The sequence below is a fragment of the Balaenoptera musculus genome, chromosome 13, assembly GCF_009873245.2.
Source record: "Balaenoptera musculus isolate JJ_BM4_2016_0621 chromosome 13, mBalMus1.pri.v3, whole genome shotgun sequence".
NCBI lineage: Eukaryota > Metazoa > Chordata > Mammalia > Artiodactyla > Balaenopteridae > Balaenoptera > Balaenoptera musculus.
Genome location: NC_045797.1, coordinates 29794658 through 29811594, shown reverse-complemented (window position 1 = coordinate 29811594; position 16937 = coordinate 29794658). Strand labels below are relative to the sequence as shown.

The 16937-nt window shown below is 48.9% G+C and overlaps 1 protein-coding gene and 1 pseudogene across 1 annotated transcript in view; one reads left to right on the top strand and one right to left on the bottom strand.

Annotated features, from left to right (window-relative positions):
* The window catches only part of ADD2 (adducin 2), a 105079-nt gene that overhangs the window by 50187 nt on the left and 37955 nt on the right, over positions 1-16937 (bottom strand). The window lies entirely within an intron of this gene.
* LOC118906076 lies at positions 15886-16837 on the top strand (annotated as a pseudogene).

The following is a 16937-nucleotide window of genomic DNA, read 5'->3' as shown; positions in this document are numbered from 1 at the left end:
GACAGTGTAACAATTGAATCTTTAAATCACAGTCTGGATTCCATCTTGCCATCAAGCGTACATCTGGGCTGACTGCCCCATCAAATGTTCTCAAGGGAATGTCAAAGAATCTGTGAAACTGAGCTTAATAAAATTAGGCAGGTTATGTCTGCTCCTGCATTTCTGTACTAAAGACACAGGTAGATTTGGGGCTGATTATGCATTTTTAAATGGTGGGCTCCACTTTTCCATCTGAGCAGGTAGTCTAGAGCTTGCACTGCTGGTTGTGATGCAGCTTGCGCCACTGCTGAGAATGCCTGGACTGGGTGTGGGCTTTTCCAGCTAATTCTCTGACCCTCTCAACCCGACATTTATTGTAGGTACAAAAGGCTGTATCCAGCCATCACCATGCTTGTGCCTTGGGAAGGGCTTCTGGCGATTCTTGGCAGTCAAGCTTGGAACTCAAGAGAAAGGGGTGAATCTCTCTATCTGGGAAAAATGAAGGTGGCAAAAGATTGCAAACGAAGGCAGAAAATCACGAAGGGTATAACGAGGATGAATGCAAGGGGAGATCCCACTCTCAGCATTCAAAGCAAGGGTAGTTAAAGCAAATTAAATGAGGTTTCACATGCTGGTTAGTAAACAAATGGCATGTGTGAGCCCAAGGCAGGAGGCAGATCAAAAGTGCCAAGTGATGAAACCATACTAAATACTCATCTAAGCACCTTCTTTTATAAACTTTTTTTTTAAAGTTTATTTTATTTATTTTTGGCTGTGTTGGGTCTTCGTTTCTGTGCGAGGGCTTTCTCTAGTTGCGGCAAGCGGGGGCCACTCTTCATCGCGCTGCGCGGGCCTCTCACTATCGCGGCCTCTCTTGTTGCGGAGCACAGGCTCCAGACGCGCAGGCTCAGTAGTTGTGGCTCACGGACCCAGTTGCTCCGCGGCATGTGGGATCTTCCCAGACCAGGGCTCGAACCCGTGTCCCCTGCATTGGCAGGCAGATTCTCAACCACTGCGCCACCAGGGCAGCCCTAAGCACCTTCTTTAATGGTAAACACCCACGAGGCACTTAGCCATGCAGGCTGTCTCATGGAAACGTGTACCTATACAGGGTTAAATGAAAAAGGTTTTGGGGTGGAATCTATATATATATATATTTTTTAAGTGCCCGCTATGCCCGGGCACTGTGCTCAACACTGCCCTGCCGTAAGCCTGACATTCCAGAGCCCATGCTGCGCTGTGGGGTGAGGGACTGAGCAGCTGTGTGACCTTGGGCACTGTGTGCTTCATTTCTAAATGGCGGCCCTAGCAGTACCTCTCTCATGAGAATGTCTCACCTGCATTTCTGGGTGGCCTTTTCATGAGGGGTTCAGAGCTTGGCTCAGCTGCCAGCATCCTAAGGAAACCATGCACCTGTCCAGGGCACATTTGCCTCTGTCCCCTCGTGCCCCCCACAAACACACAGCATGCACGTGGGCCTGCAGAGCTCAAGCCCGGTTGTATGCTCCCTGGGCTGCTCACCCAGGCACACCAGGAGGTGGCAACATCTCCCCTGTGGTTCTCGCCCCTCCTGGACTCTTGGATTTTGCTTCTGGCTCTCCTTGACTTGGAGCCCCATCTTGGGGTTGCAGGACTCAGCTCCGTGCCCTCTAGAGAGCTGAGCATCCATCCTGGCAGGTCCACGGAGAGAGTCCCCAGCAATCCCTGCCCCGAGCAATGTCCCCGGCCATGGCTATGCATGTGGTCCTTTGGCACAGATGGGAGGCGCTGTGTCAGTCACTCACTGCTGAGTAAGATGTGCTCCCCATCCTCCGGGCACCAACAACTGGGGGTCCCCCGACCTCCAGGCACTGTGTGGTGGGAGCAGGAGGGCCCACACCGGATCTTGGCCTTCTTTGTGCCCAGCCTCCCTGGGCAGTGGGACAAAGAGTCCTGGTGCCATCTCTCTCCTCCACCTCTTGAACCTTCCATAATTTCTGAAGCATTTAATAACGCTTCTGAATGGTGAAGCATATGGTAAAAAGCACAGATTCTGAGGCAGACTGCTTGGTTTGTAGGCCAAGTTCAACTCTAGTAGCTGTGAGAGCTTAGGCGAGTTCCTGAACTACTCCGAGCTTCAGTTTCCTCATCTGTAAAGTGGGGGTGGTACTTACAGTAGCAGCCCTGAGGGGGTGTTGCAATCAAATGGATTCGTCCATGTGAAACATGTAGGGCAATGTCTGTCGTAGAAAAGGCATCAGTAACGCTGGAACTATTTGGCAGTGTTCAGCAGTACGGCTAAATCAGAACGCCAGGCTGGACTAGCTGTGGAGGGTGAGCTATGGCAAGGGGCTGGAAGCATCTGCCTGGGAATGTTCCAGAGGGGTCTGCAGGGGGTTGAACAGCGGCCCCTCCCCTCAAAAAATAGGTCCATGTCCCAACTCCCAGAACCTGCGAATGTGACCTGATTTGGAAAATGGATCTTTACTGATGTAATTAAATTAAGAATCTCAAGATGAAATCATCCTGAGTTATCCTGGTGCGCCCTGAGTCCCATCACAACTGTCCTTACAAGCCACATGAAGATGGATGCAGAGATCTGAATGATGCAGCCAGAAGGCAAGGAACACCAGGAGCTGGAAGGGGAAAGAAAAGATTCTCCCTTAGAGCTCTGGCAGGAGTTCAGCCCTGCTGACACCTTGATTTCACACTTGCGGCCTCCCCAGCTGTTTCAGGCTTCTCCAGTGCTAAAGTGCACACACATTGCCTGAGAATCTTGCTGACCTGCAGATGCTGATTCAATCAGTGGGTCCGGAGTGAGGCCTGAGATTGTGCATTTCTCAAAAGCTCCTGGGTGAGGCTGATACTGCTGGTCTACAGACCATGCTTTGAGCAGCGAGGGTATAAGAGCCTACTGTCATCAGCAGCACCACGATGGCAAAGGAGACCCCTAAACCCAAAAGCTCAGAATTTGTAGATGCAGCGAGCCACCATGCAGGGCCACCGTGGCAGCGAAGGAGCCCAGCTTTCAGCTGCAGGATGAAGAGTGGATGCAAGTCGTTGACCTCTGATGATACGTCTCCCTGGGCTTAGCCGATGCTTCTAAATTGAACAGCAGCTCACTGGGCCAGTGCTAATGGCTTCTGACTGCTCCAGTTCATCACTCTTTAACAGGGTCAACCAAGAAGTGGTTTCATCTTTTTGGATGGAAAAACAAACAAACAAAACACCAGATTATCTCTGGCTTACGAAGGGCCCAGAACAATTCCTGGGAGAATGGAAACTTTGATGACAGAATCCCAGTTCTCTAATTTCATTGAACTTGAGGAGACTTCTACATCAGTACTTTTTAAAAAAATATTTAATTATTTTCTTTATTTTCTTTGTTTTTTTGGCTGTGTTGCATCTTAGTTGCGGCACGCGGGATCTTCGTTGAGGCATGCGAGATCTTTCATTGTGGCGTGTGGGCTCTTCGTTGCGGCACACGGGCTCCTCTCTAGTTGTGGCATAAGGATTTTCTCTCTCTAGTTGTGGCGTGCAGGCTCCAGAGTGCATGGGCTCTGTAGTTTGCGGCACGCGGGCTCTCTCGTTGAGGCGCGCTAGCTCAGTAGTGGTGGCGTGCGGGCTTAGTTGCCCCGCGGCACGTGGGATATTAGTTCCCCGACCAGGGATGGAACCCGCGTCCCCTGCATTGGAAGGCGGATTCTTTGTCACTGGACCACCAGGGAAGTCCCTACATCAGTACTTTTGCCATAATGTTTTATGGAGTGAAAAGCACCTGGTCCAAAAAGAAGGCAAGAATAACATAGCCTGAGCTCTTCCATGACTGAGTACCTAGAAGCTCAGTTTGATAGACAAGAGAGGAAAGGCGGCTACGTGGATGCCCCAGATGAGGGTGGGGGTGGAGGAGCTTTACCCCATAAAAGGGCCTAGGTTTAAAAATGAAAACAAAAAAGGCTGGTCCACCAAGTCCAATGTAAGAATGGGCAGAAGAAGATACAGATGTCCCTTGGCCTGAAATCTCCCTGCATTCATTTCCCCACTCATCTCTTTCTCCAGCACTTGCTCCTTCAATCCAATCCACACCCATGGTCATATGTCTAAAATGCTTCACAAAAACCATCCATGTCGTCTTGTCCGTAGCCAGATGGTCCCCAGGCTTTATACCATGTACCAGCTCCCACAGATCAGCAGCGCTGCCCTAGGAGAGCCTGAGTCCTCCTCTGCCTTCAGTCAGAAAGAATGTGGGGATTGGTTTCCAGCACCTGCTGTGGGCTGGGGGCAGGGGGGTGGCACCAGGCCATTTCTTTCTGGACAGGCTTTCAAGCCCCTCAGGCTGGCGCTGAGGTGCCATCTTCCCGCTCCTTCTACATGAAAGGCCCAGCCCAGCCCAACAGACAGGCCCTCCCTCTCCACCCCAACGCAGCACATGCATCCCTGCCTCTGCAGCCTGGCTCAGACCAGACGTCTCCTCTTCCCCTGGTCAAGGCCTTTCTATTCTCTCCCTCTTCTCAGCTCCAGGACCTCTCATTTGTCACCAAACTGGCATCTTTTCCAGCTACTGCTCATCTCTGTATATGAGTCAGGACAAAAATGACTAACGCATGAGTGCCCCCAGCTCTCCCCCCGCCTCCCACGAGCCTTCCCTCCCTGAATGTCAAGAGCCTGCCTCACCTCCTTGGTCCTTTGGGCTTCGTAACGCAGAAGGGACACGAAGCGAAGTGGGGAGAGTACGAGAGGGAAGCCCTTCAAGGAAGCCGGAGAGGAGAGCGCGTGAGGTCTGAGGGCGGCGGGCAGAGAAGCGTGGATTCATGGGAAGCGTTGCCACGCTCTGCACACTCCCCGTTTCACAGGAAATGCAAAACCTGGAGTTGTTACAAAGAGCTTCCGGTTACTTAGTCCACCCTTGAGCCACAGCCGTGCTCTCGGTTCAGACCTCCTGGGACACGGCTGTGTGAGTGTCCTATTCCCAGCCTGGTGGAAGGACCATTTCCTGCCCCTGTCTGCCAGGGACTGGGGTAGGTCCCACGTGCAGGGCTGGGAGAACCCCTCACTTCACAGGTAAAGAGCCTGAAGCCCAGAGATGGGGGACTGTTAGCACCTCAAACTCCACCGCAGCTGACATCTGTGTGAGCGGTTTGTCCCGAGCTGAGGACAGAGCTAACACCACTTCCGTTCTTTGGGAAGAGAACACCGTAGGCAAGGGGATGTCCAGCCAATCCAGTCTGACAGCTACTGATTGAAGACACTCCATGAAAAAGGTGCCTTGTATGAAAATCTGTTAAACATTCTAGAAAAGCCTGATGTGGACACTGCCCTGTTGTGAATTATTTTATGATGGGAAGCATCGTTTTGCACAGGCAGCGACCATCACTGGTCATGGGTGAGGCCCTTTGACCCCTTTGCCTTTGGGTTCAGCTCTCCACCCACAGGTATGAACCCTTTTCTGTCTCCTCTTTCTCTTCCGTTCCCCCTCTTGTACCTACCCCTCCTCCCCACACCCACAAACACCTTCCCTGAAGTCTTGCCTCGTTTTCCCCCCATAAAGCAAGCCCAGCGCAGAACAAGGCAGGTGTACCTTGAGAAGGTTTGTTTCTGATGCTGGGATGGGGAGTCTCATTAAAGACCAGTGTGGCCTTATTGGCCTGATTTTCCCATCGGCGCACCCTTGAGGACACACTGAGCTTCTCTCTCTCATTGAACGTCAGAGTTACAGGGACTTCAGCAGCACCTTGGCCTGGGCTGCTCCCAGCCTAACCATCTCTCAGCCTTCCCTGCCGATGCCTTCAGGCTCCATGTCTTCTGGCTTCCTGCTGGGTTGGGGGCAGTAGGAGGCACTGACCCAAGATTGGTGGGGGGAAGATGCCAGAGCATTTCCTCCCTCATTCTCTGCCTCAAGTAGCATCCCCTCCACGGCCCCAGCTCTTGCCCCAGAGGCCCCCATGTTCCAGCTTCCACAGAGTGGCCCTGGCCCCTGAGCTGGGATGACACCCCCTCCTCCCCTTCTCCCTCCAGCTTCGAGGAAGAAGAGACATCCCACTGGGGCTAACCTCGGGGCTACCTTCTCATACCCTATCTGTTTCAGCTCCTCCATTACTTGTGTAATTATCCTGCATTCAATTCCCTCTGTTGAGATACTTGAAGAAGTTCCTATTTTCCTTGTTAGACCCTGACTGATACACAGCCCAACCCTCCCCTCCCACATCTTTAAACCTATGAGAAAACTGAGCCCAAGAGGGTGGGATGTGTCCAAAGAAAGACACACTAATACTTAGTTGTCTGTGACTGGACTGGGTCTCCAGGCTCTGTCCTCCTCGTCTCTGCAGAATATGGCAGGGGGGTGTTTGCTTTTCACTTGCAAGCCCAAAGAGTCACGAGTCATTGGGATCAAGTGTGAAATATGTGACTTCTAAAGAACAACCACAGTTGTAATTCGTTCACATTCTAAACACACCCTCTGGACATGAGGAGTGCTTTCAACCTCCATTGTGGGAGATGGAAACACATCAATTAGAATAGCCCAGGAGGTAACCACAGCCAGGTCACCTCCTCCTTCCTGTGCCTCAGTTTCCATATCTAAGGGATTAAAAGTGACACAAAATGACCATTTCCAGAAGCATTTAGACACCTCTCTTAATATATGCAGCAAAATTCAACTCCTCAGATTTTTTGGACCAGATGGTTTCTCAACTCTGCAAAGTAGGTTTAATTTAATAATTATTTAAATATGCCATATATTTTAAATACATAGAGCTTCTGCTAATTAACACTTCATAATTTCTCCAGAGTCCCACAGGCAATTGTTACCACTTTTAACTGGTGAAAGATAGTGTCAAGAAAATGAACTCTATTTCCTTTCCAAATTGCAGCCCGTGGATAGTCTATGTGCAGTATCTCGTCTCTTCTGCCCTGTGTGAACGGAGTGGTGGGAAAAGATGAGTGTGACCCCCTGGGGTTGACTGATGGGGACATGTGAGCAGAGCATCACCTCAGGTGCTTTGAACAATGATGTTCTTCAAAAGGGCCGATGGACCACGATTCGTTACACAGATGCACCTAAGGTAAACAGTGACCTGACAAGCAGACACGGACAGACGTGCACCTAGGTAGATGCAAACACAGCACTTGTATGAAAAACCCCGTCACAGGGCAAAATGAGCCCAGTCTGTGTAAGCCTGAGAGGCAGGGCAAGCCAAGCCCAGGTGCAGAGTGGGAGCAAGGGGCGCTCTTCCCCCAAATCTCACCAGGCTGCCTAAACACCCTTACCCTACTCCTCTGTGCCTGAAGTTCCATCATTTAGAGGTTTATTTGCCTAATATGTCTCCTCCTTTTAAAGGCCATCCTTCTTGGGAGATTCAATTGGATATTTGTCCTTTCTACCGATACATCACTGTGACCTAATGAGCCGGCTTTCTTCCTGGAGCTTTGCAGACATCCAGGGCTCATAGGCCCCCAAGGAGGACATGGCGCACTTAGGGATGCGCACTGGGAGGATGCAGGCTGCCTTACTTTTTTGTAAAAGGGACCCTGGGCACCTGGGGGTGGAGAAAAAGGCGTACCTAGGAGTTGCTGGGGCACCGAAGAGGGAGGGAGGAGGGAACGTCTGCTTACCCAGGGCTCTGTCTAGGACAGGCTCCCACCCGCCATGCTCATTACAGCCTCAGGATGCTGCTTCTCTGGGGGGAAAGGGAAAGATGTGAGCAAAAGGTTGACCATGCGGCCGGGGATAAAAATGACAGGAAAGACTGCGTGTGATGGAAGAAAAGCTCATTGTGTGGAAACTTCTTTCTTGAAAATCTAAAAATAAAGACCTAGAACCGGCTTCCACCTGTCACGAGACTGGAAGTTCTCGGAGGGAAGCCCTGCCTGATTTTGCTCCACACTGTATTCCAGCACCTAGAACAGTGCCTGAGAGACGGGAGGGGCTCTATAGGAATTGGTTACGTGAATGAGGTGGGACAGACCAACACACAATGGGAGCTCTTCCAGGCCTTCCAATCCCACGTCTGAAGGCCCACCGACCATCCGTGGCTGCACCGTCTCTTGCTGGAGTTATGGATGGGCCTCTGGGGAAGAGGAAGCCCGCTCTGCAGACCCCTACAGAGATGTATGCTGAGCTCTGCTGGTTTTCTGATGTCTGCCTGGGTCACTGCATTCATTAGGCAGCATCTGCTAAATGACCAGCCCACCTGTCACATCCAGCAGCCCAGGCATCTTCCTGCTGACGTCCACCACAGGAGGTAGATGCTGCACCAACCAAACTTACATTTCCCTGAACCAAACCTGCGGTTCAACGGGCGGCAGGCTCTGCACCAGCAGAGACTGAAGGGAAATTCTTGGGGGTATTTTCCACCTTTCATTTTTGAGGCACCACAGGAAAAATATAACTGCTGATATTCTGTTAGACCCAGTGCCCCAAGGTGATGTTTATGGCCATATTTTCAATCTCCCCCTCCCTTCATTGGGTTCAGAGGATTAAGTGGCACAGGTAGTAGGTGAGGACGTGGCCATGATTCTGGAGGAAGGTAGAACAAGGTTAATGTTTTGTAACCATGAAGCAGTACAGAAATATATAGTGTGAAGACTATGGATCTTTACAACCTGCAAATCTCTTTTGTCAATCAATCAAAAACAGCACTGGATTTAGCCAGTGACACTCGTACCTAAAGCCCATCTACAAAAATCCAGATACACACAGAAGCATGTTGCTTAATGCGAGGCTCACAGCAAGTTCTCAATTAATTTCTGTGCGATCGAGAAACAATTGAACGCAATGTGTATCTGGCCCCATCGAGACCACATGTGTATGAAACAGAAAGCCCTCCTGATCCCTGGGTACACGTGACGTGTACACCATACTGAGAAACCAGGGCACTAAGTGGACATTCCAGGGGCTTGTGTCCTGGGGAAAGAGCACTGGACAGACTCAAGATGCCACAGGTCTGGTCCTGGATCTCCAACTAATTCACTCTGTGATAGACAGCAAGCCACTTAACCTCTCTGGGCTTCTGTTTTCCCAACTGTAAAATAAAGAGCGGGACAAGGCAGCCTCTGAAGTTCCTCCCAGTTCAGAGGTGCTCTTTTTTTTTTTTTTTTTTAATTTATTTATTTATGGCTGTGTTGGGTCTTCATTTCTGTGCAAGGGCTTTCTCTAGTTGCAGCAAGTGGGGGCCACTCTTCATCGCGGTGCACGGGCCTCTCACTATCGTGGCCTCTCTTGTTGCGGAGCACGGGCTCCAGACGCGCAGGCTCAGTAGTTGTGGCTCACGGGCCCAGTTGCTCCGCGGCATGTGGGATCTTCCCAGACCAGGGCTCGAACCCGTGTCCCCTGCATTGGCAGGCAGACTCTCAACCACTGCGCCACCAGGGAAGCCCCAGAGGTGCTCTTCTGAGTCTGTGATTTGAACACAGGATTGTGATTTGCTTGGTCCATGTGGGGCAAGAGCTGAGACCGGAAACACAGCCCCCTGGGCTCACCCCCTCCGCAGCCATCCTCAGATGACCCTCAGGGATGTGGGAGGGGAGGCCAGAGAGGAGACTCCTGTGTCATCTAGAGTCAGAGCAACACGGGCCCAGGGCCAGGCAGGTTGCCTCCAAACAAAGAACTCAGCCTAGGGAGAGCCCACTGTTTGCATGGGGGAGGTAATGGCTTTCCTTTGGGGAGATGAAGGAAACAAAGGAGCTTGGCAGAGGGCTTTGAAGGCCACAGTTCATCCCCTGGCTCCTGGGGGAGGGGGACCGGCAGGAGCTAAATTTGAGCCACAGAGCTGGGAACCTCACAAGAGCAAAGAGTCCCTGAAACGCCTCACGGAGAAGTACGGGCTTCAGACCTCCCTCTCTCTCAATCCGCCTTCCTCTGCTAATTACTTCCCATCTTGTCACAGTCACTCTTGGCCCATAAGTCCCGCTTACAACTTCCCATCTATATTACCTGGCATTCAAGAATGCCAGGCACTGACAGACACACAAAAAATAAGACACATTTGAACAAATGAGCAGCTTTGATAAGCTCAGGGTCCTAGGGCCACCTTTATTAGATCTGCCATCGGCTACAATTTTGCAAATTCTTCTCGCTGAGATTTTTTGGCAGCAGGCGTTGCTTCTTGCAGGAGATGTGAAATCGCTGCTGGCACGCTCCTCCCCTGCCATCCATAGACTGCTTTTTAAAGGGACGTTAATAATGCATAGGAAGGGCAGGGCGGTGCATGAATTAAACACCAAGCCTCCACCAAGATGAAACGTGCTGCTTGAAATCAGGCTGGTGGGCAAAGCAAATGGACCCGTTTTTAGCCTGAGTCCTCTGGTCTGCATCAAGAATGGGAGTTTGGATCCCAAAGCCTTTTCTGAGGATGCCATCTGACAAGTGTAGGTTTGAGCCAACATCAGCTTGTCAGGATCCGATTCTCATTTCCTCCCAGCAGCCTGGCCACACAAATCATTGCTAGCTGGACAAACGAGAAATGCTTTTCATTTAGCCTTCAAGAGTTCTAGGGGTGAATACATATTTGACTGACGTGTCAAAAAGTTATCAAAAAGGTGTTGCAAGTCTGGTAAAATATGTCAAGGATAAGAGGCAATGCAGTGGAAAGGAAGGGAAGATTCTATATCTGGATTCCTAATGTGCAAATTACATAACTGATGTTACTGTGCCACCTGGGAAGTTGTTAATATTGTTAATAATACGGTAAGAGTTGGCAAGTTTTAAGAAATGGGCTGCTACATTGATAAAGAAAGGATCGCCTTTCTTGTCCCCAAGTCCCCGTACTTTCCACCCACCCACACACACACACACATGCACAAAACCCACCCCCAGGAGCAGATGAGCAGACTTCATCCCTGTTGTCAAGGAAACCAGTCTGTTCTGAGCTCTAGATTTAGAAAACCTGGGCCTGGCCTCAGCAGTGCCTTCTGCCCACTTCTTCTGATGGGCCTGCCGTCTCTTCCCCACCAGGGACACCCTTTCACAAAATTGCTAGCATTGGCCTGTAGAGTGGGTGCTCCAACGACAGACGGTCCAAACCGGCCCGCTGGCAGCTGTACAGGCCACATGAAAAAATCCATGCGAAAAAATGACTTTATCCACATGGAAAGGGAGAGGACAATTGACAAGGGCCTGGGACAAGTGCCAAGTGATTGACCCACGTTACTAGGAATGGTAACAAGTGCCAAGTGATTAACCCATGTTACCAGGAATGGCTTCGGGAAGCAGGATCAACCACCCCAAGCCAGCCCAGCACTTCTCCCTCCAAAACATCCACCCCCATGTTTCTCCAAACAGGAGGGTCACCCCACTGGCATCCACCAATGGTTCAAACCTGGTGCTCCACCTGAGGCAGGGAGGGGGGCCCAGGGAAGCCATTTGGGGTAGGGGGACTGGGTAGAATGGTCCCAGGTGGTTGGGGGCATTTGGAGAGTCAGAGATAGGACAAGGGTCTAGGAGGAGGGGAAAGAACCGCAATATTGCTGCCACCATGGGAGGGGGTGTCTGAGATGCAAAGGAAACAGGGAAAGACAGGAGGGAACCGGCTGCTGGCAGGAGGGGGAAGAGGACCACCAGCATCTTTAGGGATGTTCTCTGTGAGAAACAAGCTTGGGGGATAAATTAAAGGGCCCTGAGGTGACATCTGCTAAGGACGGTCTTACCCAAAAAACAACCCATGTGCTTGATCCTCTGAACTCTCTGAGCCAACACTGTGTCAGTACCCCTTTCAGAAGTGAGCACCTCAGAAGACCTACATAGGGCTTCCCTGGTGGCGCAGCGGTTGAGAGTCTGCCTGCCAATGCAGGGGACACGGATTCGAGCCCTGGTCTGGGAAGATCCCACATGCCGCGGAGCAATTGGGCCCATGAGCCACAATTACTGAGCCTGCGCGTCTGGAGCCCGTGCTCCGCAACAAGAGAGGCCGCGATAGTGAGAGGCCCGTGCACCGCGATGAAGAGTGGCCCCCGCTTGCCGCAACTAGAGAAAACCCTCGCACAGAAACAAAGACCCAACACAGCCAAAAATAAATAAATAAATAAATAAATTTAACAAAAACAACAACAACAACAACAAAAAGACCTATATAGACATTTCTCCAAAGGAGACATATAGATGGCCAATAGGCACATGAAAAGATGCTCATCATCGCTTATTATTAGAGAAATGTAAATCAAAACTACAATGAGGTACCACCTTACACCGGTCAGAATGGCCATCATTTAAAAGTCTACAAATAACAAATGCTGGAGAGGGTGTGGAGAAAAGAGAACCATCCTACACTGTTGGTGGGAATGTAAACTGGTGCAGCCACTATGGAGAACAGTATGAAGTTTCCTCAAAAAACTAAAAGTAGAGCTACCATATGATCCAGCAATTCTACTTCCGGGCATATACCCAGACAAAACTATAATTCGAAATGATACATGCAGCCCAATGTTCATTGCAGCACTATTTATAGTAGCCAAGACATGGAAGCAACTTAAATGTCCATCAACAGATGAATGGATAAAGAAGGTGTGGTGTGTATGTGTGTGTGTGTGTGTGTGTGTGTGTGTGTGTGTGTGTGTGTGTATATATATATATATATATATATATATATATATATATATATATATAATGGAATATTACTCAGCCATAAAAAAGAATGAAATAATGCCACTTGCAGCTACATGGATGGACCTAGAGATTATCATACTAAGTGAAGTAAGTCAGAAAGAGAAAGACAAATAACATATGATATCACTTATATGTGGAATCTAAAATATGACACAAATGAACCTATCTACAAAACAGAAACAGACTCAAAGACAGAGAAAACAGACTTGTGGTTGTGGGGCGGGGAGGGATGGATTGGGAGTTGGAGTTAGCAGATGCAAACTATTATACATAGAACGGATAAACTACAAGGTTCTATTGTATGGCACAGGGAACTATCAATACATTCAATATCCTGTGATAAACCATAACGGAAAAGAATATGAAAAAGAATATATATATTATATATATTATATATCTATATATATAATATATAGATATATAATATATATAACTGAATCACTTTGCTGTACACCAGAAACTAACACAACGTTATAAACCAACTATACTTCAATTTTAAAAAAAGGAAGTGAGCAGCCTCCACCTTGAACTATACCTTCTGGATACATGGTTTATCTGCCTTTTTAAACCAAGATCCTTAAGGGATCCATTTCTGACTCGTCTCTCCATCCTCCACAGCCCTGGGAGGACAGCTTGCACAAACTAGGACTGATGAGGGTCTGCTGAGTTTTCATGAATGAATGAATTCTTACTCTAGATCTTGTGAAATTACCTACCCAAAGTGTTCACAATTTTGAGGTGATTATAAGAAGAATTTTATGATTTCTATCTCTAGAGTTCAGAGTATTAGTTGGGTTTTCATTTCTAGCCATGCTTTATCCGACTGCCCCAATTATTGCGATTGCTTTATTGTTATGAACAGTGATGGTGATGGTACTGATTCTTGTCAGCATAGGGAAGCTACAGTGAGACACCTGCCTCCATTCCCCACTCCTCATCACAGAAGCCAGAAGAACAGGCCTATGGCAGATCTAATAAAGATGACCCTTGCACCGTGGCTTACAAAAGCAGCTACCTTATTCAAATGTGTCTGCCTGAGCAGTAATGCCTTCCCTCCTCAGGAGGGTACAAGATGGCAAGGGAAGAAGCTGTGTGCACGAAACCAGTGTCTTCTTCAGCCGCCAGGGGAGCAGAAAGGCTGAGAACAGTTAGATGGCGATGATTTCTGTCCCATCACCCAAGAAAGACTATGTCAGGAGGAAGGAACATCGGACAGGCACGAAAGTATCAAGGAGAGTGTCACAGGGGCAGTAGTTGGATTGAAGGTGGGCCAGCTGGGCACACACCTGGAGCACCCATCATCAAGCAGCATTACGGTATCACTATTGTCATGTATGTAGAGATACAGTGCCAGTTTTAACCAGGTGTTCATAGAAACAGCACCAGTTAACTAAGATTTCCGTACATGACTCCTCACATTATGGTGAAACGTAAACTGATTCTGCTCCCCTGGAGCAGACAGAAGACTTAGGACAGCTCCTTGACTGTGCTGACTTACAATTTTTAAGTATTTTTGTAAAATGCCCCTCCAGCTCTCATGGTAGAAGCATGAGAGTCCCTTGAAGTCTGTCACCACATTCAGCTGAAATTTCTAAATTAAAGACAGGATAGAGTGCTCTGTACTGAGATAAGCTATTTAGCTTATTATATAACTTCTAGAACTTTTCATATGCCTTTTGAGAAGCTGCCCAGTTCAGAAAATCTTAGGAGTGTTTTCTTTATTTTGGACATGAGGAGAATTTATTTCTCCTCACTCCTCCTTTATATAAAAGTTAAATGAATACTTAAATAATATCAGCTTGGAGGGAGGCAGAATCATTAGTCTGTCGAGGATGCTCATAAAGTACAATTCAGGAGAGAGCATCCTTATTATAAAAAGGATACTTCAGGTTTCATACTGTTTTGAAACATTGAATTCATCCAAGTTCCCCTGCTCTGATTCCATCTCCCTAAGAATTCTTCCAATTGTGATTCAGCTCCTCAAATCCATGTGAGGCCGAAAGAGAGCACGTTCTGGCAAACACGCCACAGATTGCCTCTGATTTCCACTACCACTCTTTAGAGTGGAAATGATTATCCCCATTTTACAGAAAAGGAAACTGAGGCCCAGAGAGTTTAAGTGAGTTGCCCAGGAACACACAGCTAATAAGTGGCAGAACTGAACACTGGGCCTGCATTCATCTGATTCCAGAGTCCAGGATACTACAAGGCCTCCAATTGTGTCTATAGCTCGTTTACTTATTTATTTCTAATTAACAACCATTTGTGAGACTTATCGGTAAATGAAAACAAGAATCCAGTAAGGGAAGACCAGGATTTTTTAAATGATTACAAATATAAGAAATTCCAGGTTAGGATGGTATCTGGCTAGTGATCCATAACTCACCCTCCCCCAACTTTTCACTGAAAACCAATGTCAACTCACATACAAAATCAGATCATAACTCATAAGAGCTCCAAAAATGAAGGCTGACAATTAGACTAGAGCTAAAACAATGGATGAATATTTACTTGTCACGAGATCTGTGAGCTTGAAGGAGAGGCACAAATAGTGACTGATATGGGCACTTATCTTTGTCACCTGCAGGACAGAAAGCTCATTAGCTGGAAGGTGAGGCCTTATTCCTCCCCAACTAAATGCCTCCCCTCAGGGTCTATACCCTGCAGAAAATTTAGCAAACTTCCCACTATGATGTGGAAGGTGCTCCTCCAGTGGCCAGAGCCATTCCACACACATATCGCCCCTGTGAGCATCCTCACGCTACATCTGTACCAGGTCTGCAGTGTCCGTCATGCAACACGGCCAGGACAGACATGGATTCCCATGCTACGTTGCAGCCAGAGATTTGAAGACACAAATATGAAGTGGTTATGACAGGATAGGCGTGGGAATGTCAAACAAAATCCACCCGTAGACTACTCATAAAAAGTCATGTGGGGTCTCTTGAGGAGCCCAGGACGGAGGCTCAGCTAGGGCCGCCGGGCCACGGGCTGCCGCGACCTGGCTGCCGCAGTCGTTAGCTGGTCATGAACCGCCGGCGGGGAGGAGGCGCCTCAGGCGGTGCGGCGGCGGTGGCGGCGGCGGCGGAGATAGCGGGGCCGGCGGGGGCATTGGGGACAGCGGGGTGGGGGGGGGGGGTCGGGGGACCGGCCAGCTCAACCGCTTCGTGCAACTCTCCGGGCGGCCGCACCTGCCAGGCCACAGACCTCCACCAGCACGAGGCGGACATCGTTGTGTGGCAGCTAATACCAATCTATGTGTTTGGAGGTTACAACCCAGGTTATGATGAATCAGGAGGGCCAGATAATGAAGACTACCCTCTCTTCAGGGAACTTTGGAGGTATCATTTTGCTACAGGAGTATGGCACCAGATGGGCACAGATGGCTACATGCCCCGAGCATTGGCATCTATGTCACTTGTGCTGCATGGAAACAACCTGTTAGTGTTTGGAGGAACAGGCATCCCATTTGGTGAGAGCAACGGCAATGACGTCCATGTCTGTAACGTGAAGTATAAGAGATGGGCTTTACCCAGCTGTCCGGGGAAGAAACCCAGTGGTATATATGAACAGGCCATGGCTATCATCAATGGCTCCCCTTATGTCTTTGGAGGGACAATTGGCTATATTTACAGCACAGACCTGCACAAATTAGATCTCAGTACCAGAGAGTGGACACAACTGAAACCAAACAACCTATCCTGTGATCTACCAGAAGAGAGATACAGACATGAATTGCAACATGATGGGCAGAGATTTACATCTTGGGAGGCGGGGGGTGTTACTTCTTGGACAGCTTATTCCTTAAACAAGATTCATGCATACAACCTTGAAACTAATGCATGGGAGGAAATTGCAACAAAACCCCATGAAAAAATAGGTTTTCCTGCAGCCCGAAGATGTCACAGTTGTGTTCAGATAAAAAATGATGTGTTTATTTGTGGGGGCTATAATGGAGAAGTGATTCTGGGAGATATCTGGAAGCTGAATCTGCAGACTTTTCAATGGGTAAAGCTCCAGCTACCATGCCAGAGCCAGTTCATTTTCACGGTGCAGCTGTTACACCAGCTGGTTGCATGTACATTCATGGAGGATGGTGAACATGCACGAAAATAAACGGACTGGGGTCCTTGTTTAAGATCTGGCTGGTGTGGTTCCTAGCCTGCTGGAACTGTTCGTGGGAGAAGCTGGCTTGCGGCCTCCCCCAACCTAGCAAACCTCTCCCGAACACAGCTTCTGCACCTTGGACTCACACAGGGACTCATCGAGGGCTTGAAATGAGGATTTCTGAGACTGTTCATTGATACTGGAAATATTAAAGAGACTCCTTTATTTATGGGCAGTGTAGAATGTGCTACAGAGAGGATTGGTTACCCTGATC